Source organism: Heptranchias perlo, chromosome 33, assembly GCF_035084215.1.
Source record: "Heptranchias perlo isolate sHepPer1 chromosome 33, sHepPer1.hap1, whole genome shotgun sequence".
In the NCBI taxonomy this organism is placed as follows: Eukaryota; Metazoa; Chordata; class Chondrichthyes; order Hexanchiformes; family Hexanchidae; genus Heptranchias; species Heptranchias perlo.
Window position 1 is genome coordinate 29,830,161 of NC_090357.1, and position 19,666 is coordinate 29,849,826.

Below are 19,666 nucleotides of genomic sequence, written 5' to 3' on the forward strand. Positions count from 1 at the left end.
CCGTCGGCAGTGATAGGAGCCGCGAATCGGAGAGTGGGGGGGAGGGAGAGGGAGATCATCAGCACTGCTAAAAATCGGAGAGTGGGGGGGGAGGCTGGGGGACACGGACGACATCGAGGGTTCCAGCTGTAGGGGGTGGTGGTGTGTGTCAGCTTCACCTCTGACTACTGAGCGGTTCGAATCGCTCCCACTCCCTGGGCTCTGGACCTTGGCCTTATTTGGGGGTTGTGACAAAGTGCAGCAGACAACTGGTTTTGGTGCAAGAAAAACTGGGTTTATTGAAGTCACAAATGAACTTATAACATTAGGATTACACTGAGATTATACAGACATACAAAGTACACTTAGTTAAGAATGGGGAACACACGGCATAATGAGGGAAAATCACCCTACTAATCCCCTTACCCTTGTCCCACCCCCAAAACCTAACTAAATTGAACTAGGAGAGGTCAGGGATCATGCTCACCAAACCAGGGTTCCTTGACAGTTCGAAATCCAGCCAGGTAAGCCGGTTGCAGTTTTGGGGTCCGCTCTGTGTGTCCTCTGGGCCCTGCCGTCCCCACGTGGTCCTGGTCTGTGGAGTCTGCGAAGGTTCTTCAGTTGGGTGGAGTCCGCTGATGCGGTAAGGCGCAGTTGTGGGTGGTCGATCTTCGTGGAGGGCTGCGGTTGCGGCCTTGTTGTCTTCGGTTGAGCTGCCACACCGTGCCCCACGCCGTGATGTTGCCTGCGGGCCTGCGAACCTCCGGATCCCCTTCCTCCGCTTGGCTCAGCTACCTCTCCCTGCTTAAACTCTGCTTCAACCGCTTAACACCTGCTTACAACCTCTGCTTAAAACCTGCTCCAAAACTGCTCACCCTGCCCCTTCGTAACTGGTGGCCCAGTTATACTGTCTTTCAAATTTCTTATCTGAATCCAAATCAAGGTTAGTTCTTTGTCTGATTATGTTGGGCTTCTTCAGGTGATTGTTGTCTCGTTGTTTTTAATGGGCTCGCATAATGTTTATCGTTGTCTTCCTGTCCTCGTAACTAGTCTTGAACTGAAAGCCATTGTATATGTGAAGTATTGATGGGTTCGCATAATTGCATTGATTGCTACCTTCCTGCCTTAGTAGTTAGTAGCGATTATTTGTGCAAGGTTTTGATGGGCTTTAGTTTTGTGTAAGATGAAGTCTTTCTCTGGGTTGATTGTTTTAAAGGGAAGAATGCGTATTCTGTCTCCTCTCGTTGTCTGGTTTCAGGCAACAATCCACACTGCACCCAACAAGCCCGGGCATGTCCAGTCCCAGGCCCTCATGGGCCGAATCTCCTGTCTGCAGGGATCCACACTTAACCCAGCAGTTGGGTCCTCTGCCATAAAAGTCCAAAAGTCATATCCTCGTTGATGATATGAAAAATGTGGGAATTTTGAGAACCCTTCACAGCCAACATGGGGATCAGCATCAGCCGGGTCAGCAGAATCGGGGATCAGGGGGGTCAGCCAGCATCGGGGATCAGGGGGGTCAGCCAGCATCGGGGATCAGGGGGGGAGGTCCCCATTGTGGGGGGGGGGGGTTGGCCGATCGTTGGGTTCCTGCCGGCCAGTTAAGCTTCAAAAGCTAAAATACTGCGAATGCTGGAAATCTGAAATAAAAACAGAAAATGCTGGAACTACCCAGCAGGTCAGGCCGCATCTCAGACGTTAAGTCCGTTTCATTCTCCACAGATGATTCCTGATTTGCTGAGTGTTTCCAGCATTTTCTGTTTTTAGGCAGTCCTGCTCCCTTCGGGCCCACAAGCAGTGCAATAAAGGTCCTCACTCACCTCATGGAAAGAAACACAGAAACATAGAAAATAGGAACAGGAGTAGGCCATTCGACCCTTCGAGCCTGCTCCACCATTCAATATGATCATGGCTGATCCTCTATCTCATTACCATATTCCCGCTCTCTCCCCATACCCCTTGATGCCTTTTGTGTCTAGAAATCTATCTAGCTCCTTCTTAAATATATTCAGTGACTTGGCCTCCTCAGCCTTCTGTGGTAGAGAATTCCACAGGTTCACCACCCTCTGAGTGAAGAAATTTCTCCTCATCTTAGTCCTAAATGTCCTACCCCGTATCCTGAGACTGTGACCCCTCGTTCTGGACCCCCCCCAGCCCAACCAGGGGAAACATCCTCCCTGCATCCAGTCTGTCCAGCCCTGTCAGAATTTTATACGTTTCAATGAGATCCCCTCTCATTCTTCTAAACTCAGGTGATTACAGGCCAAGTCGACCCAATCTCTCCTCATACGTCAGTCCTGCCATCCCAGGAATCGATCTGGTGAACCTTCGCTGCACTCCCTCTATGGCAAGTATATCCTTTCTTAGGTAAGGAGACCAAAACTGCACACAATACTCCAGGTGTGGTCTCACCAAGGTCCTGTATAATTGCAGTAAGACATCCTTGCTCCTGTACTCAAATCCTCTTGCAATGAAGGCCAACATATCATTTGCCTTCCTAACTGCATGTTTGCTTTCAGTGACTGGTGTACAAGGACACCCAGGTCCCTTTGTACATCTACAGGATCTGGCCCTTCCTGCCTGCTTTCACCTGATGTGAATGGGAAGTGATGGGAAACCTGAACGGTAAGATTAAATTCATTTTAAAATATTAAGTACCTCAAGTATCTCAATGAGGTACATTGCCCTTTTAAGTGTCGGCCCGCCGGCTTTAAGTGGGGGCGAGACTTCCTGGTGTCTGTTGTGACCGTACATACAAACCTACCTGGGTTAAACCCACAAGTGGCCGCGTTGGAATGAGGTCCCACTCTGAAAAGTTATTATTTTAATCTCCCACCCGTCCCCAACCCACCCGTCTTTGGGGATTAAAATTACCCCCCTGATCTTCACAGTGATCAATTAGGACAGAAAGGGCACCGCCTACCCCACCTTCAGGAAGTAAATGCAATGCCCCTCACTGCCAGCGGGGAGCTGCCCTTTCAATGCCCCCCCCACCGCATTTCCTCACCCACCACCCCCCCCCCCCCATGCCCACCTAGTTCCTGTTCCCAATCTGAAAGAAGCGTACGGAGCACATGCCTGTTTCAGGGGTTAGACCCTTTTAGAATCATAGAATCATACAGCACTGAAGGAGGCCATTCTGCCCATCTTGCCTGTGCCAGCTTTATGAAAGAGCTATCCAATTAGTCCCACTCTCCCTGCTCTTTCCCCATAGCCCTGCAGATTTCTTTTCAAGTATTTATCCAATTCCCTTTTGAAAGTTATTATTGAATCTGCTTCCACCACCCTTTCAGGCAGCGCATTCCAGATCAGAACAACTGGCCGTGTAAAAAAAATTCTCCTCATGTCGCCTCTGGTTCTTTTGCCAATTATTTTAAATCTGTGTCCTCTGCCAGTGGAAACAATTTCTCACCATCCACTCGATCAAAGCGCCTCCCAATTTTGAACACCTCTATTAAATCTCACCTTAACATTCTCTGCTCTAAGGAGAACAATTCCAACTTCTCCAGTCTCTCCACGTAACTAAAATCCCTCATCCCTGGCACCATTCTAGTAAATCTCCTCTGCATTCTCTCGAAGGCCTTGACATCCTTCCTAAAGAATTGGCCATAATACTCTGGCTGAGGCCGAACCAGTGTTTTACTTTAACCTTTAATATGCAAATCAGGGTCCAATGACATAAGGCCCCGATTGCCATTTTGGGAGACAACTGTACCGTGCCCACCTGCCCACCTGCACGTGCCCACCTGCCCACCTGTACTATATCCACCTGTACCATGTCCAGCTGCCCACCTGCACCTTGCCCACCTGCCCACCTGTACTATATCCACCTGTACCATGTCCACCTGCCCACCTGCACGTGCCCACCTGCCCACCTGTACTATATCCACCTGTACCATGTCCACCTGCCCACCTGCACCTTGCCCACCTGCCCACCTGCACGTGCCCACCTGCCCACCTGTACTATATCCACCTGTACCATGTCCACCTGCATCATGCCCACTCCGCTTAGGTTTGTCCGGCAGCAGAGCAGAAGAGGATCAAAAATGGTACGCTTTAAATTATTTTGTGGGGCCGGGAAGTCTGCACAAACCTAATGTCCGCCGCTGCCGCCCTGAGCTCCCTCCACCATCGGTCCCCCACCACCAGTCCCATCTCGCTGCAGGCCGGGTCAGCCTCTAGGCTGACCGATATTGCCAGCCCGCTTGGTATGGTAATGAGACCAGGCTCCGCCAATTGGCTGCCCGATAGTTAAAGTGTACCCCAGGTGGTCAGCAAATCAGGACCAGTCTATGCGGCTGCGTTCAGTGGGCAGAATTCGGAGCTGACTGGGGACTTTTTTTTAATTCATTCATGGGATGACACTGGCAAGGCCGGCATTTATTGCCCATCCCTAATTGCCCTTGAGAAGGTGGTGGTGAGCCGCCTTCTTGAACCGCTGCAGTCCGTGTGGTGAAGGTTCTCCCGCAGTGCTGTTAGGAAGGGAGTTCCAGGATTTTGACCTCAGCATCGCTCCCATCTAAGTCCTGGGCCTGCTGGAAGTGATGGAGTGTGTGGAGAATTTGTCACAAGGTCACAGATTCCTGCCCGCAGAATGCAGCACCCGGAATCACAACGGGAGGAGGACATGGGTAGGAGCGAAACTGGGGAAAGGAAGAGGGCAAAAGCTGAGAGCAGCATTTGAGAGAAGGAGGAAGTGGGGAGAAGCTGGGAATGGCACTTGGTGTAGGGAGTAAGGGGGAAGGGGGAAGAGCGAAGGGGGTAAGAAAAGAAGGGTAAGAGTCAATGGGGTAAGATGGATGGGGTAAGACCAGAGGGGACAAGAAGGCAGAAGCTGGGAATGGCATGGGGAAGGGAGTAAGAAGGGAGAGGGTAAGAGGGGAGGGGGTAAGAGGGGAGAGGGTAAGAGGGGAGAGGGTAAGAAAGGAGAGGGGAAGAAGGGAGAGGGTAAGAGGGGAGAGGGTAAGAGGGGAGGGGGTAAGAAGGGAGGGGGTAAGAGGGGAGAGCATAAGAAAGGAGGGGGTAAGAGGAGAGAGGGTAAGAGGGGAGAGGGTAAGAGGGGAGGGGGTAAGAGGGGAGAGGGTAAGAAAGTAGAGGGTAAGAAGGGAGAGGGTAAGAGGGGAGAGGGTAAGAAAGGAGGGGGTAAGAGGGGAGAGCGTAAGAAAGGAGGGGGTAAGAGGAGAGAGGGTAAGAGAGGAGGGGGTAAGAGGGGAGGGGGTAAGAGGGGAGGGGGTAAGAGGGGAGAGGGTAAGAGGGGAGAGGGTAAGAAGGGAGAGAGTAAGAGGGGAGGGGGTAAGAAGGGAGGGGGTAAGAGGGGAGGGGGTAAGAAGGGAGGGGGTAAGAGAGGAGGGGGTAAGAGGGGAGGGGGTAAGAAGGGAGGGGGTAAGAGGGGAGAGGGTAAGAGAGGAGGGGGTAAGAGGGCAGAAGCCTGGAGCAGTGCTTTGGGCATGAAGATGCTGAGAGTGGAGCCTTGTGGTGGGTGAGCAAGGATGGTGCGAGGATTCACTGAGGGGGTTGTAGAGGGAGAGAGTGGACTGGATTCTCCTCCAGTTGATGGGTTAGTGGATGGAGCGGAAATAATTCCCTCCCCGTGACTCCACCACGAAACTGATGGAGCTTTCTCCCCGGCCCTCATTTGCTGAGCAGGACAGTTTTTGGACACGAGGTATTACTGCCCCGTTTTAATCCATTGACCACTCCAAAATCGCCAGAAAACAGGCGGTAAATCGGCGACAAATCCAACCCAGCGCCACTGTGAACTGGAGCAAGGGGTTAGAGCTGGGATAGTCCCCGCTGAGAGAGTGTTTGAGGAGGTGAGATTGAAAACCCAAATGTCACTTTGCTCTTCTTTTAAGATTAAAAATCCATCAGCTTTGAAATATAAAAGAGCTTAAAATTAACCAGAATGCAACGTTTTTCATGTAACAATTGTGAATTGGCTCAGACCCCCACCCCCGGTAGCCCCATACTGAGTGGGTCAGGATTGTAGGGAGTCTACAATTCGAAACTCGCTGCCCACTTCCCCCAGACGGCAATGATCCCCAGTCAATAGGATTATTATCAATAATAATGATCCAATCACTCACTTGACAATATCCAATTATTTTTTAAAGGAAGTTAATTAAACCCGTTTCCCCCACCTCGTAGTAAAAAAAGCTTTAAAATATAAAGAAAATTAATTCATCCCAAATGGCACATAATTTTCAATAAAATTCTGCAAACCCCCCTTCCTTTTTACATTTTAATAAATGTAATATCTCCATTCAGTGGAGATCCCAAAAGTCTGGAACATGCACCAAAATTCTCAAAATGATTAATTTTCTGGGCCTCCCCAGGACCCATCTTGTGTCGTCAGCACCCCAGGCTGACCACCATCTCGCCCAATGTGCGGAGAGGGATCTTCAGTTACAAGCCCGTGTCATTGCTGGTTTATTGTTTGCACATGTCATAGAGTCATAGAGTTATACAGCACAGATACAGGCCCTTCGGCCCATCGTGTCCGCGCCGGCCATCAAGCCCTGTCTAATCTAATCCCATATTCCAGCATTTCGTCCGTAGCCTTGAATGCTATGGCATTTCAAGTGCTCATCCAAATGCTTCTTGAATGTTGTGAGGGTTCCTGCCTCCACAACCCTTTCAGTCAGTGAGTTCCAGACTCCAACCACCCTCTGGGTGAAAAAGTTCTTTCTCAAATCCCCTCTAAACCTCCCGCCTTTTACCTTGAATCTATGCCCCCTTGTTATAGAACCCTCAACAAAGGGAAAAAGCTCCTTAGTATCCATCCTATCTGTGCCCCTCATAATTTTGTACACCTCAATCATGTCCCCCCTCAGCCTCCTCTGCTCCAAGGAAAACAAACCCAATCTTCCCAGTCCCTCTTCATAGCTGAAGCGCTCCAGCCCTGGTAACATCCTGGTGAATCTCCTCTGCACCCTCTCCAAAGCGATCACATCCTTCCTGTAGTGTGGCGACCAGAACTGCACACAGTACTCCAGCTGTGGCCTAACCAGTGTTTTATACAGCTCCATCATAACCTCCTTGCTCTTATATTCTATGCCTCGGCTAATAAAGGCAAGTATCCCATATGCCTTCTTTACCACCTTATCTACCTGTTCCGCCGCCTTCAGGGATCTGTGAACTTGCAAACCAAGATCCCTCTGACCCTCTGTCTTGCCTAGGGTCCTTCCATTCATTGTGTATTCCCTTGCCTTGTTAGTCCCTCCAAAGTGCATCACCTCGCACTTTTCCGGGTTAAATTCCATTTGCCACTGTTCCGCCCATCTGACCAACCCATCTATATCGTCCTGCAGACTGAGGCTATCCTCCTCGCTATTTACCACCCTACCAATTTTTGTATCATCAGCGAACTTACTGATCATACCTTTTACATTCATATCCAAGTCGTTAATGTAGACCACAAACAGCAAGGGACCCAGCACCGATCCCTGTGGTACCCCACTGGCCACAGGCTTCCAGTCACAAAAACAACCTTCGACCATCACCCTCTGCCTTCTGCCACTAAGCCAGTTTTGTATCCAAAGTGCCAAGGCACCCTGGATTCCATGGGCTCGTACCTTCTTGACCAGTCTCCTGTGGGGGACTTTATCGAAGGCCTTACTGAAATCCATGTATACCACATCCACTGCGTTACCCTCATCCACACGCCTAGTCACCCCCTCAAAAAATTCAATCAAATTAGTCAGACATGATCTTCCCTTGACAAAGCCATGTTGACTATCCCTGATTAATCCTTGCTTCTCCAAGTGGAGACTAATTTTGTCCTTCAGAATTTTTTCCAATAATTTTCCTACCACTGATGTTAGCATCACTGGCCTGTAGTTCCCCGGTTTTTCCCTACTCCCCTTCTTGAATAATGGTACTACATTAGCGGTTCTCCAGTCCTCTGGCACATCCCCTGTGGCCAGAGAGGTTCTGAATATATGTGTTAGAGCCCCCGCAATCTCCTCCTTTGCCTCACACAGTAGCCTGGGATACATTTCGTCCGGGCCTGGGGATTTATCCATTTTTAGGCCTGCTAAAACCGCCAATACCTCCTCCCGCTCGATGTTAATATGTTCGAGTATATCACAGTCCCCCTGCCGTATTTCGATGTCTACATCGTCCTTCTCCATAGTGAAAACAGATGCAAAAAATTCATTTCGAACCCCTCCTACATCTGCCGGCTCCACACACAGATTGCCATTTTTGTCCCTAATGGGCCCTATTTTTTCCCTAGTCATCCTCTTACCCTTAATATACTTATAAAACATCTTAGGATTTTCCTTTATTTTGCTCACCAGTGTTATTTCATGGCCCCTCCTTGATCTCCTAATTTCCTTTTTAAGTATCCCCCTGCACTTTTTGTACTCCTCTAGGGCTTCCTCCGTCTTTAGCCTTTTGTATCTGCCAAAAGCCCTCCTTTTTTTCCTAATCCATTCTCGTATATCCCCTGACATCCAAGGTTCCCTGGAGTTCTTGGAACCACCCTTGACCTTTACGGGAACATGTTGCCATTGTATGGTCTCAATCTCCCTTCTGAAAGACTCCCATTGCTCCGATGCGGATTTTCCTACAAGCAGCTGATCCCAGTCCATTTTGGCCAGATCCTGCCTTATCCTATTAAAATCGGCCTTCCCCCAATTTAGAACCTTTATTTCCGGCCCCTCCCTGTCCTTTTCCATGACCACCTTAAATCTCACCGAATTATGGTCACTGTCACCAAAGTGCTCACCTACTAGCACTTCTTCCACTTGGCCGGCCACATTCCCTAGAATTAGGTCCAGTACCGCCCCCTCTCTTGTAGGACTTTCTACACGCTGGCTCAAAAAGCTCTCCTGGATGCACGTTAAGAATTTTGTACCCTCTAAGCCTTTTACACTCTGAGTATCCCAGTTAATATTGGGGAAGTTGAAATCCCCCACTATTATTACCCTATTATTTGCACAATTTTCTGAGATTTGCCTACATATCTGTTCCTCGATCTCCCCCTGACTGTTTGGGGGCCTATAGTACACTCCCATCAAAGTGCTTGCCCCCTTTTTGTTTTTAAGCTCCACCCATATGGCCTCATTTGAGGAACCTGCTAATATATCATCCCTCCTTATGGCAGTAATTGATTCTTTAATTAATATTGCGACCCCCCTCCTCTTATACCTCCCCCTCTGTCTCGCCTGAAGATTCTGTACCCCAGAATATTGAGCTGCCAGTCTTGCCCCTCCCTCAACCATGTCTCTGTGACAGCAACAATATCATACTCCCATGTGTTTATCAACACCTTCAGTTCATCCACCTTATTCGCAAGACTCCTTGCATTAAAATAGATGCCATCCAGCCTTGCTCTGACATATTTGCCCTGTCTTCCAAGCTGACTTGTTTTTTTCTCAATATTTGGCTGCACATCACCCCCTATTGTAGCTCCACTCTGTATCCCATCCCCCTGCCAAGTTAGTTTAAACCCCCCCCCAACAGAACTAGCAAACCTCCCCGCAAGGATATTTGTCCCGCTCTGGTTCAGGTGCAACCCGTCCGACATGTACAAGTCCCACCTTCCCCAGAAGCAGGCCCAGTGATCCAGGAAACTGAAACCCTCCCTCCTGCACCAACTCTTTAGCCACGCATTCATCTGTTCTATCCTCCTATTTCTATACTCACTAGCCCGTGGCACTGGGAGTAATCCAGTGATTACAACCTTTGAGGTCCTGCTCTTTAATCTGCTACCTAGCTCCCTAAATTCTTGATGCAGGACCTCATCTCCCTTCCTACCTATGTCGTTGGTCCCAATGTGGACCACGACCTCTGCCTGCTCACCCTCCCCCTTGAGAATGCCCTGTAGCCGCTCAGTGACATCCATGACCCTGGCACCAGGGAGGCAACAAACCATCCTGGAGTCACGTTTACGGCCACAGAAACGCCTGTCTGTTCCCCTTACGATAGAATCCCCTACCACTATAGCTCTTCCACTCTTTTTCCTCCCAGCCTGTGCAGCAGAGCTACCCCTGGTGCCAGGAAGTTGGCTGCTGCTGCCTTCCCCTGATAAGTCATCCCCCTCAACAATATCCAAAGCGGTATATTTGTTTGAGAGGGGGACGGCCACAGGGGACCCCTGCACTGCCTGCCTGCTCCTCTTACTCTGCCTGGTGGTCACCCACTTACTTCCTGCTGTACAACCTTTACCTGCGGTGTGACCATCTCATTAAACGTGCTATCCACGACGTTTTCAGCATCGCGAATGCTCTATAATGAATCCATCCGCAGCTCCAGTGCCGCAATGCGGTTTGTCAGTAGCTGCAGCTGGATACATTTCCCGCACACATGGTCGTCAGGGACACCGGAAGGGTCCCTGATTTCCCACATAGAGCAGGAAGAGCATAACACGAGGCTGGGCTGTCCTGACATGACTTACCCTTTAACTAATTAATTCAAATTAAATGAATCCCACCAATTTCACTTCAATTAAAAGGTATACTCAAGGGCCCTTGCTGAACAGCAGTCCCCCACTACACAACAGAGACCCTAGAATCCACAAACTCTAACCTTAGACAAATTCAGCAGGAAAATACTCACCAGCCAATCACTTACCTCTTCCTTGGTGACGTCCCACTTGGATTACTTTTTGCTTCTTATTTATCTTAGGTCCAGGAGTTAAGTCCCTGAAAACAAAATATAAAATCGAACCTACCCTTTAAATTCCCTCTACCCCCCAAAAGGTTGGGATATTTTACTACTGTAAAGGCGCTATATAAATACAAGATAGTGTTGTTGTTTTAGATTCAGATTCCGTTGACTAGTCAGCGTTTCTGGGGCTGTGCCAGCAGTCGGGAGATTCCCAGGTTACCAAGTATGTGTCAGATCCACTTTAACTCCGGCAGACACCACTACACCCCAGAAAATACATTCGGTCCTTTGAGAATTTGCACATCTCAGTCAGTGCACCTACCTCTTTGACCTATTGTAAACAATTTTACAACACCAAGTTATAGTCCAACAATTTTATTTTAAAATCCACAAGCTTTCGGAGGCTTCCTCCTTCCTCAGGTGAATGTCTTTGACCTAGCTTTTGGTCATCTGTCCTAATATCTCTTTACGTGGCTCGGAGTCAAACTTTGTTTGATATGAAGCACCTTGGGATATTTTACTACTGTAAAGGCGCTATATAAATACAAGATAGTGTTGTTGTTTTAATTCCTTCCTGTTGCACTTTCTTTCAGACTATCCTGACTGGACCTGACTGGGCCTCTCTGTACACTAGACTGGTTTTCAAACTGGTGTTACTACTTGTAGAGAGTCCCCGGGTATTTGCGGTATTTGCAGAGGGTCTCCAGCTATTCTGCCCTGAATCAGTAATCTGTCCTGCACTCAGGAATCTATCCCTGAATCAGTAATCTGTCCTACACTCAGGAATCTATCCCTGAATCAGTAATCTGTCCTACACTCAGGAATCTATCCCTGAATCAGCAATCTGTCCTGCACTCAGGAATCTATCCCTGAATCAGCAATCTGTCCTGCACTCTGGAATCTATCCCTGAATCAGCAATCTGCCCTGCACTCAGGAATCTATCCCTGATTCAGTAATCTGCCCTACACTCAGGAATCTATCCCTGAATCAGTAATCTGTCCTGCACTCAGGAATCTATCCCTGAATCAGCAATCTGTCCTGCACTCTGGAATCTATCCCTGAATCAGCAATCTGCCCTGCACTCAGGAATCTATCCCTGATTCAGCAATCTGCCCTGCACTCAGGAATCTATCCCTGATTCAGCAATCTGTCCTACACTCAGGAATCTATCCCTGAATCAGCAATCTGCCCTGCACTCTGGAATCTATCCCTGAATCAGTAATCTGCCCTGCACTCAGGAATCTATCCCTGATTCAGTAATCTGTCCTGCACTCAGGAATCTATCCCTGAATCAGTAATCTGTCCTGCACTCAGGAATCTATCCCTGAATCAGCAATCTGCCCTGCACTCAGGAATCTATCCCTGAATCAGCAATCTGCCCTGCACTCAGGAATCTATCCCTGAATCAGCAATCTGCCCTGCACTCAGGAATCTATCCCTGAATCAGTAATCTGCCCTGCACTCAGGAATCTATCCCTGAATCAGTAATCTGTCCTACACTCAGGAATCTATCCCTGATTCAGTAATCTGTCCTGCACTCAGGAATCTATCCCTGAATCAGTAATCTGCCCTGCACTCAGGAATCTATCCCTGAATCAGTAATCTGTCCTACACTCAGGAATCTATCCCTGAATCAGTAATCTGCCCTGCACTCAGGAATCTATCCCTGAATCAGCAATCTGCCCTGCACTCAGGAATCTATCCCTGAATCAGTAATCTGTCCTACACTCAGGAATCTATCCCTGAATCAGTAATCTGTCCTAAACTCAGGAATCTATCCCTGAATAATCTGTGCTACACCCAGGAATCTATACTGGAATCAGTAACCTGTCTTAAACTTAAGAATCTTTCCAGGAATCAGTAATCTGTCCTAAATTTAGGAATCTATCCCAGTATCAATAATCTGTCCTACACTCAGGAATCTATCCCTGAAACAATAATTTAACTAAGGGGTTGGAGATGCAGTGCCATAGACAGTAATCTGTTTGGATTGTTGATCTGGATGGCTAGTTCCAGTGATTCCAGTGATTCTCACGCTCAGTCCTGTAATTTCTCTTCCCTCACCCAATTGAATATTTCAGTGCCACTGACACGTGACAAACTGCTTCCAGCAAAACAGCCACCACCAGAACACATTGCATCTGATGTTTGATGAGCATTAATGATCCTTAGACCTGAACTGGATCTGGCATTGCAGGGGTTAAATTTATTGTAACTGAGACTCGTTTCAGGGGCGTGGTGATGGTGCCAGTTAGTAATTTCAGTAATTCTCAGTGTGCAACGTGCAATGGCACCAGGCTGCAGATCATGCAGACCATAGCTCAGTCTCATTTGCTTGATGTTAAAGAGGCTTGGAGTAAATGGAATGTAAAGGAGTAGAAAGTGATAGTTTTGTGTACATAGACCCCCCTCCCGTGAGCTACTGCATTCTGTCAACAGTCAACTGTCGGATAATGCTCGGAGGGACTGTTTCAATTTGGACTATTTACTGTCTCCGGACCCCAGTGACGTCACCAATCCCACCTTACTTGCTGCTCTGGTGATGAAATCATTTTTCAGCAGAGAGATTTAGAGCGTGGTGAAACATTTCAAAAATGTCAATAAACCTCTGAGAATAACAAGAGCAAATTTAAGGGATGGGATTTAAATCTCATCTCTGAAATGAACTAAGTTCAAATCACTAAAGGCTAGTGGACAGGTCCAAAAAATAAATAAAAAGACTGATGGAATGTTGGCCTTTATCTCAAGGGCTGGAATATAATGGGATGGAAGTTATCTTACAGCTGTATAGAGCTCTGGTTAGACCCCATCTGGAGACTGCGTTCAGTTCTGAGCATCGCACCTCAGGAAGGATATATTGACCTTGGAGGGGGTGCAGTGCAGATTCACCAGAATGATACCAGGGCTAAAAGGGTTAAATTATGAGGACAGGTTGCATAGACTGGGCTTGTCTTCCCTTGAATATAGAAGATAAAGGGCTGATCTAATTGAAGTGTTTAAGATGATTGAAGGGTTTGATAGGGTCGATAGAGAGAAACTATTTCCTCTGGTGGGAGAGTCCAGAACTTTAAAATGAGAGCTAGGCCATTAAGGGGTGATGTCAGAAAACACTTCTTCACACAAAGGGGAGTGGAAATCTGGAACTCTCTCCCAAAAAGCTGTTGTGGCTGGGGGGTCAATTGAAAATTTCAAAACTGAGATTGATAGATTTTTGTTAGGCAAGGGTATTGAAGGTTACAGAACCAGGACGGGTAGATGGAGTTAGGATACAGATCAGCCATGATCTAATTGAATGACGGAACATGCCCGAGGGGCTGAATGGCCTTCTCCTGTTCCTATGTTCCTATGTTCCCATTTCACCTTCAAAGTCCCTTGCGACTGTTTTTAAAGCATAAGGGAAGTCAGCTCTGCACTGAGGTTTAAGTGCGTCTGACTGGTACAAAATTCTTTATTCAGATTAAATTTGTTTCAAACCCAAGCTCACCGAGAAAATGATGATCTAGAAAAACGCCTGAAAAGCAAGTTTTAACAAGCCTGCAGATTTAGCAGTGATTCACAATCACAAGATCAGGAATCTAGTGACACCAATGTAATGATCAGTATTAAATTATAACTACAAGTCCATAATCATAATCATTGTTCATAATTACAATTACTAGTCCATAGGAATAAACATCAGCCCATAATAATAATTACCAGTCAATAATTATATAAATTATAAGACCGTGACATTTTATTTTGATGAATATGTTCATTGTTCCAAGCATTACTGCCCAACCTCACACAACTGGGACTTGGGGGTAGGTAGAAAAGGAGCCAGAGAGAAGGGAGAGGGAGATCAGGGATGAGAGAGAAGAAATAGGGAGACAAGGGACCAGAGAGAGGGAAGAGGGAGATCAGGGACTGGAAAGGGGGGAGAGGGAGATCAGGGACCAGAGAGAGGGGAGAGGGAGATCAGGGACCATAAAGAGGAGAGAGGGAGATCAGGGACCAGAGAGAGGGGAAAGGGTGACAAGCAACCAGAGAGAGAAGAAAGGGACATCAAGGATCAGAGAGCGGGGAGAAAGAGATCAGGGACTAGAGACAGGGGAGTAGGAGATCGGGGAGCAGAGATAGGCATGACTGAGGTACTAAATGAGATCTTTGCATCTGTCTTCACTAAAGAAGAGGATGCTGCCAATGTCACAGTAAAGGAAGAGGTAATAGAGAAATTGGATAGGGTAAAAATAGATTGGCAGTGCTCAAAGTAGATAAATCACCCAATCCGGATGGGATGCATTCTAGGTTGCTGAGGGATGTAAGGGTGGAAATTGCAGAGGTTCTGGCCACAATCTTCTAATCCTCCTTACATATACAGGCAGTGATAGAGGACTGGAGAATTGTAAATGTTATATCCCTGTTCAAAAAAGGGGAGAGGGATAAACCCAACAATTAAAGGCCAGTCAGCCTAATGTCAGTGGTGGGGAAAGTTTTAGAGACAATAATCTGAGACAAAATTCATTGTCACTTGGAAAAGTATGGGCTAATAAATGAAAGTCAGCATGGATTTGTTAAAGGGAAATCGTGTTTGACTAACTTGATTGAGTTCTTTGATGAAGTAACGGAGAAGGTTGATGAGGGTAGTGCGGTTGATGTTGTGTATGGACTTTCAAAACGCGTTTAATAAAGTACCACATAATAGACTTGTTAGCATATTTGAAGCCCAGATCAATGGGACAGTGACAGCGTGGATACAAAATTGGCTAAGAGACAGAAAGCAGGGAGCAGTGATAAACAGTTGTTTTTCAGACTGGAGGGAAGTATACAGTGGTGTTCCCCAGGGGTCAGTATTAGGACCACTGCTTTTTTTGATGTACATTAATGACCTGGACACGATATGACACGAAACTCGGAAATGTGGTAAACAGGGAGCAGGATAGTAACAGACTTCAGGAGGACGTAGATAGACTCGTGAAATGGGCAGACACATGGCAGAGTGACTGCCTTTGACATCAAGGCAGCATTTGACCGAGTGTGGCACCAAGGAGCCCTAGTAAAATTGAAGTCAATGGGGGAAATCTATCCAGTGGCTGGAGTCATACCTAGCACAAAGGAAGATGTTAGTGGTTGTTAGAGGCCAATCATCTCAGCCCAGGACATTGCTGCAGGAGTTCCTCAGGGCAGTATCCTAGGCCCAACCATCTTCAGCTGCTTCATCAATGACCTTCCCTCCAGCATAAGGTCAGAAATAGGGATGTTTGCTGATGATAGCACATTGTTCAGTTCCATTCGCAACCCCTCAGATAATGAAGCAGTCCGTGCCCGCATATAGCAAGACCTGGACAACATCCAGGCTTGGGCTGATAAGTGGCAACTAACATTCGCGCCAGATAAGTGCCAGGCAATGACCATCTCCAACAAGAGAGAGTCTAACCACCTCCCCTTGACATTCAACGGCATTACCATCGCCGAATCCCCCACCATCAACATCCTGGGAGTCACCATTGACCAGAAACTTAACTGGACCAGTCACATAAATACTGTGGCTACAAGAGCAGGTCAGAGGCTGGGTATTCTGCGGCGAGTGACTCATCTCCTGACTCCCCAAAGCCTTTCCACCATCTACAAGGCACAAGTCAGGAGTGTGATGGAATACTCTCCACTTTCCTGGATGAGTGCAGCTCCAACAACGCTCAAGAAGCTCAACACCATCCAGGACAAAGCAGCCCATTTGATTGGCACCCCATCCACCACCCTAAACATTCACACCCTTCACCACCGGCGCACTGTGGCTGCAGTGTGTACCTTCTACAGGATGCACTGCAGCAACTCGCCAAGGCTTCTTCGACAGCACCTCCCAAACCCGCGACCTCTACCACCTAGAAGGACAAGGGCAGCAGGCACATGGGAACAACACCACCTTCACGTTCCCATCCTGACTTGGAAATATATCACTGTTCCTTCATCGTCGCTGGGTCAAAATCCTGGAACTCCCTTCCTAACAGCACTGTGGGAGAACCTTCACCACATGGATTGCAGCAGTTCAAGAAGGCGGCTCACCACCACCTTTTCAAGGACAATTAGGGATGGGCAATAAATCCTGGCCTTGCCAGCGACATCTACATCCCATGAACAAATAAAAAAAAAGACCCAATTTAACGCAGAGAAGTGTGAAGTGATGCATTTTGGTAGGAAGAATGAGGAGAGGCAAAATAAACTAAATGGCAAAATCTTAAAAGGGTGCAGGAACAGAGAGACCGAGGGGTACACATACTCAAATCTTTGAAGGTGGCAGGACAAGTTGAGAAGGCTGTTGAAAAAGCATATGGGATCCTGGGCTTTATAAGCAGAGGCATCGAGTACAAAAGCAAGGAAGTTATGCTAAACCTTTATAAATCACTGGTTAGGTCTCAACTGGAGTATTGTGGCCAATTCTGGGCACCGCACTTTGGGAAGGATGTGAAAGCCTTAGAGTGGGAGCAGAGGAGATTTACTAGAATGGTACCAGGGATGCTGAACTTCAGTTAGGTGGAGAGTTTGGAAAAGCTAGGGTTCTTGGAGCAGAGAAGGTTAAGAGGAGATTGAATAGAGGTGTTCAAAATCATGAAGGGTTTTGATCGAGTAAATAAGGAGAAACTGTTTCCAGTGGCATGAGGGTCGGTAACCAGAGGACACAGGGGTGAGATAAGGAAACATTGTGTTCTGCAGCGAATTGCTATACTCTGGAATGCACTTCCTGAAAGGGCGGTGGAAGCAGATTCAACAATAATTTTCTGAAGGAAATTGGATAAATACTTGAAGGAGAAAAATTTGCAGGGCTATGGGAAAAAGGCATGGGAGTAGGATTTATTGGATAGCTCTTTCAAAGAGCTAGCACCGGCACGATGGGCCGAATAGCCTCCTTCTATGCTGTATCATTCTATGAGAGAGGGGAGTGGGAGATCAGGGACCAGAGAGAGAGGAAAGGGATCTTGTTCTGAGAGGAATAATGAGAGGAAATATTCACAAAATGGTAAAACTTTAAAAGCACCACAGAGACAGGGGTTCAGATGCAAACAATTTTTAAGTGGGAGGACAAATTGATAAAGCTTGTTAAAAAAAAACTTCCAGATTTCTAGGTTTTATAAATGGAGAGCGTAGAGTACAATATCAAAGGGATAATCATTGGTTAGGTTGCAGTTAAAATATTGGGTCCAGTTTTGATCGCCCTACATTAGGAAGGATGTCAAGGCCATGGAGAAGGTACGGAAGAGATTCAATAAGATGATACCAGGGATGAGAGGTTATGAAGAGGGACTAGAGAAACTGAGGCTTCTTTCATCAGAAAAATGAAGGTTAAGAGGAGATCTGATATATGTATATTGTCTCCCTGGAGCCAGGGTGAAAGACCTCACTGTACAGGTGGAAAAACCTCTGGAAAAGGAAGGAGAGCAGCCAACAGCCAAAGACAACGTTGGGACCAGTGACACTGGTAGAAGTACATTGAGGTCTTGCATAAGGAGTTCAAAGATTGAGAAAAACAAGATCTCAAGCATGGTAATCTCCGGATTGCTTCTTGTTTCACATGGTGGGCAGGTAAAGGAGAGGAAGATTAGAAAGGTGGATGGCTGCAGGACTGATTCACATTGCTGGGACATTGGAGCAAGTTCTGGAACAATGGAAGGCTGTACCAAAGGGAAAGCTTACACTTGATCCAAAAGGGCACCATTGTCCTTGTGGAGAGGGTAAGTCGAGCAGTGGGGACAATTTAAGCAGGGAGATGGGGAAAGTCTAGGTTTGATACTAGAGAGGGAGAGCAGGGTTATTAAAGTTTGTTGGAATAAAATTAAAACTGAAATAAATAGTGAGGGAATACATGCCGGGAATTACCATGCTTGAGATCTTGTTTTTTTCAATCTTTAAACTCCTTATGCAAGACCTCAATATACTTCTATCAGTGTCACTGGTCCCAACATTGTCTTTGGCTGTTGGCTACTCTCCCTTTTCCAGAAGTTTTTCCACCTGTACCGTGAGGAGAAAGGGATATAAAGAGGTTGTGAGGTGGCGAGAGATGAAATCACTGTTGTGGAAGGTGTAAGAATATTCTGGGGGTTGCATTAAGACAGAATCCATATGGATAGAGCTAAGACTGGGAAGGGAAATGGTACAATTCTCAGTGTGCATTGCAGGCCACCAAGAAGTGGAGATGAGATCGAGGAGGAGATCTGCAGACAGTTAAGTGTTATATGCAAGAACAACAGGTAATTTTATCTATCCTAAGATAAGCCCACAGCTACCCTCTGTGCCTCTCTTAGCATTCTCCAAAGCGCCCATTGTGGTACCCGTCGCTGCCTCCTTATGAACTGCAACCCCAACTGCCCATCCTCCTTATTCACTGATCTTCCCACTCAGTGCACCCACTGAGGGATATCCTCATCAAACTCCTTCCTGTCCCACTCACTCAACCTCCTTGGATTCTGCCAATGGGAAAACAATCACGGTCCTTCTCCACATTTCCCTCCAGAATGCCCGTTCGCTGCCCGTCTATGATCTTATTGTGAATGATTCTTCATCGTCGCTGGGTCAAAATCCTGGAACTCCTTACCCAACAGTACTGTGGGAGAACCTTCACCACACAGACTGCAGCGGTTCAAGAAGGCGGCTCACCACCACCTTCTCAAGGGCAACTAGGGATGGACAATAAATGCCGGTGTTTTCAGCGATGCCCACATCCCAAGAATGAATTTTTAAAAATTGCATTGACATCCTGACTTTAACTGAAACTAGGCATATGGGTGGTGACCCCTTGGCCACTGTTGAAGCCTCCATGTGGATACACTTTCACCACCTACCCCGCCCAAATCACCATGATGGTGTGGCCCTTATCACCAATTCAAACCCTGGTCCTTCCCTCTACTCCTCAGGCACCTTCTACTTCTTCGAGCACCTCACCTTGAAAATCTTTATCATCTGCCATGCCCTGCCAAGCCCCACCCCGAGTTTCTCACTGAGATATTCTCCCCCTTTCCTCCCTCAGCCTCTGCACTGAGCAACTCCTCATCTTCAGTAATTTCAATCTCCAACAAAACTCACCTTGCCTTCTCTCCTCTGATT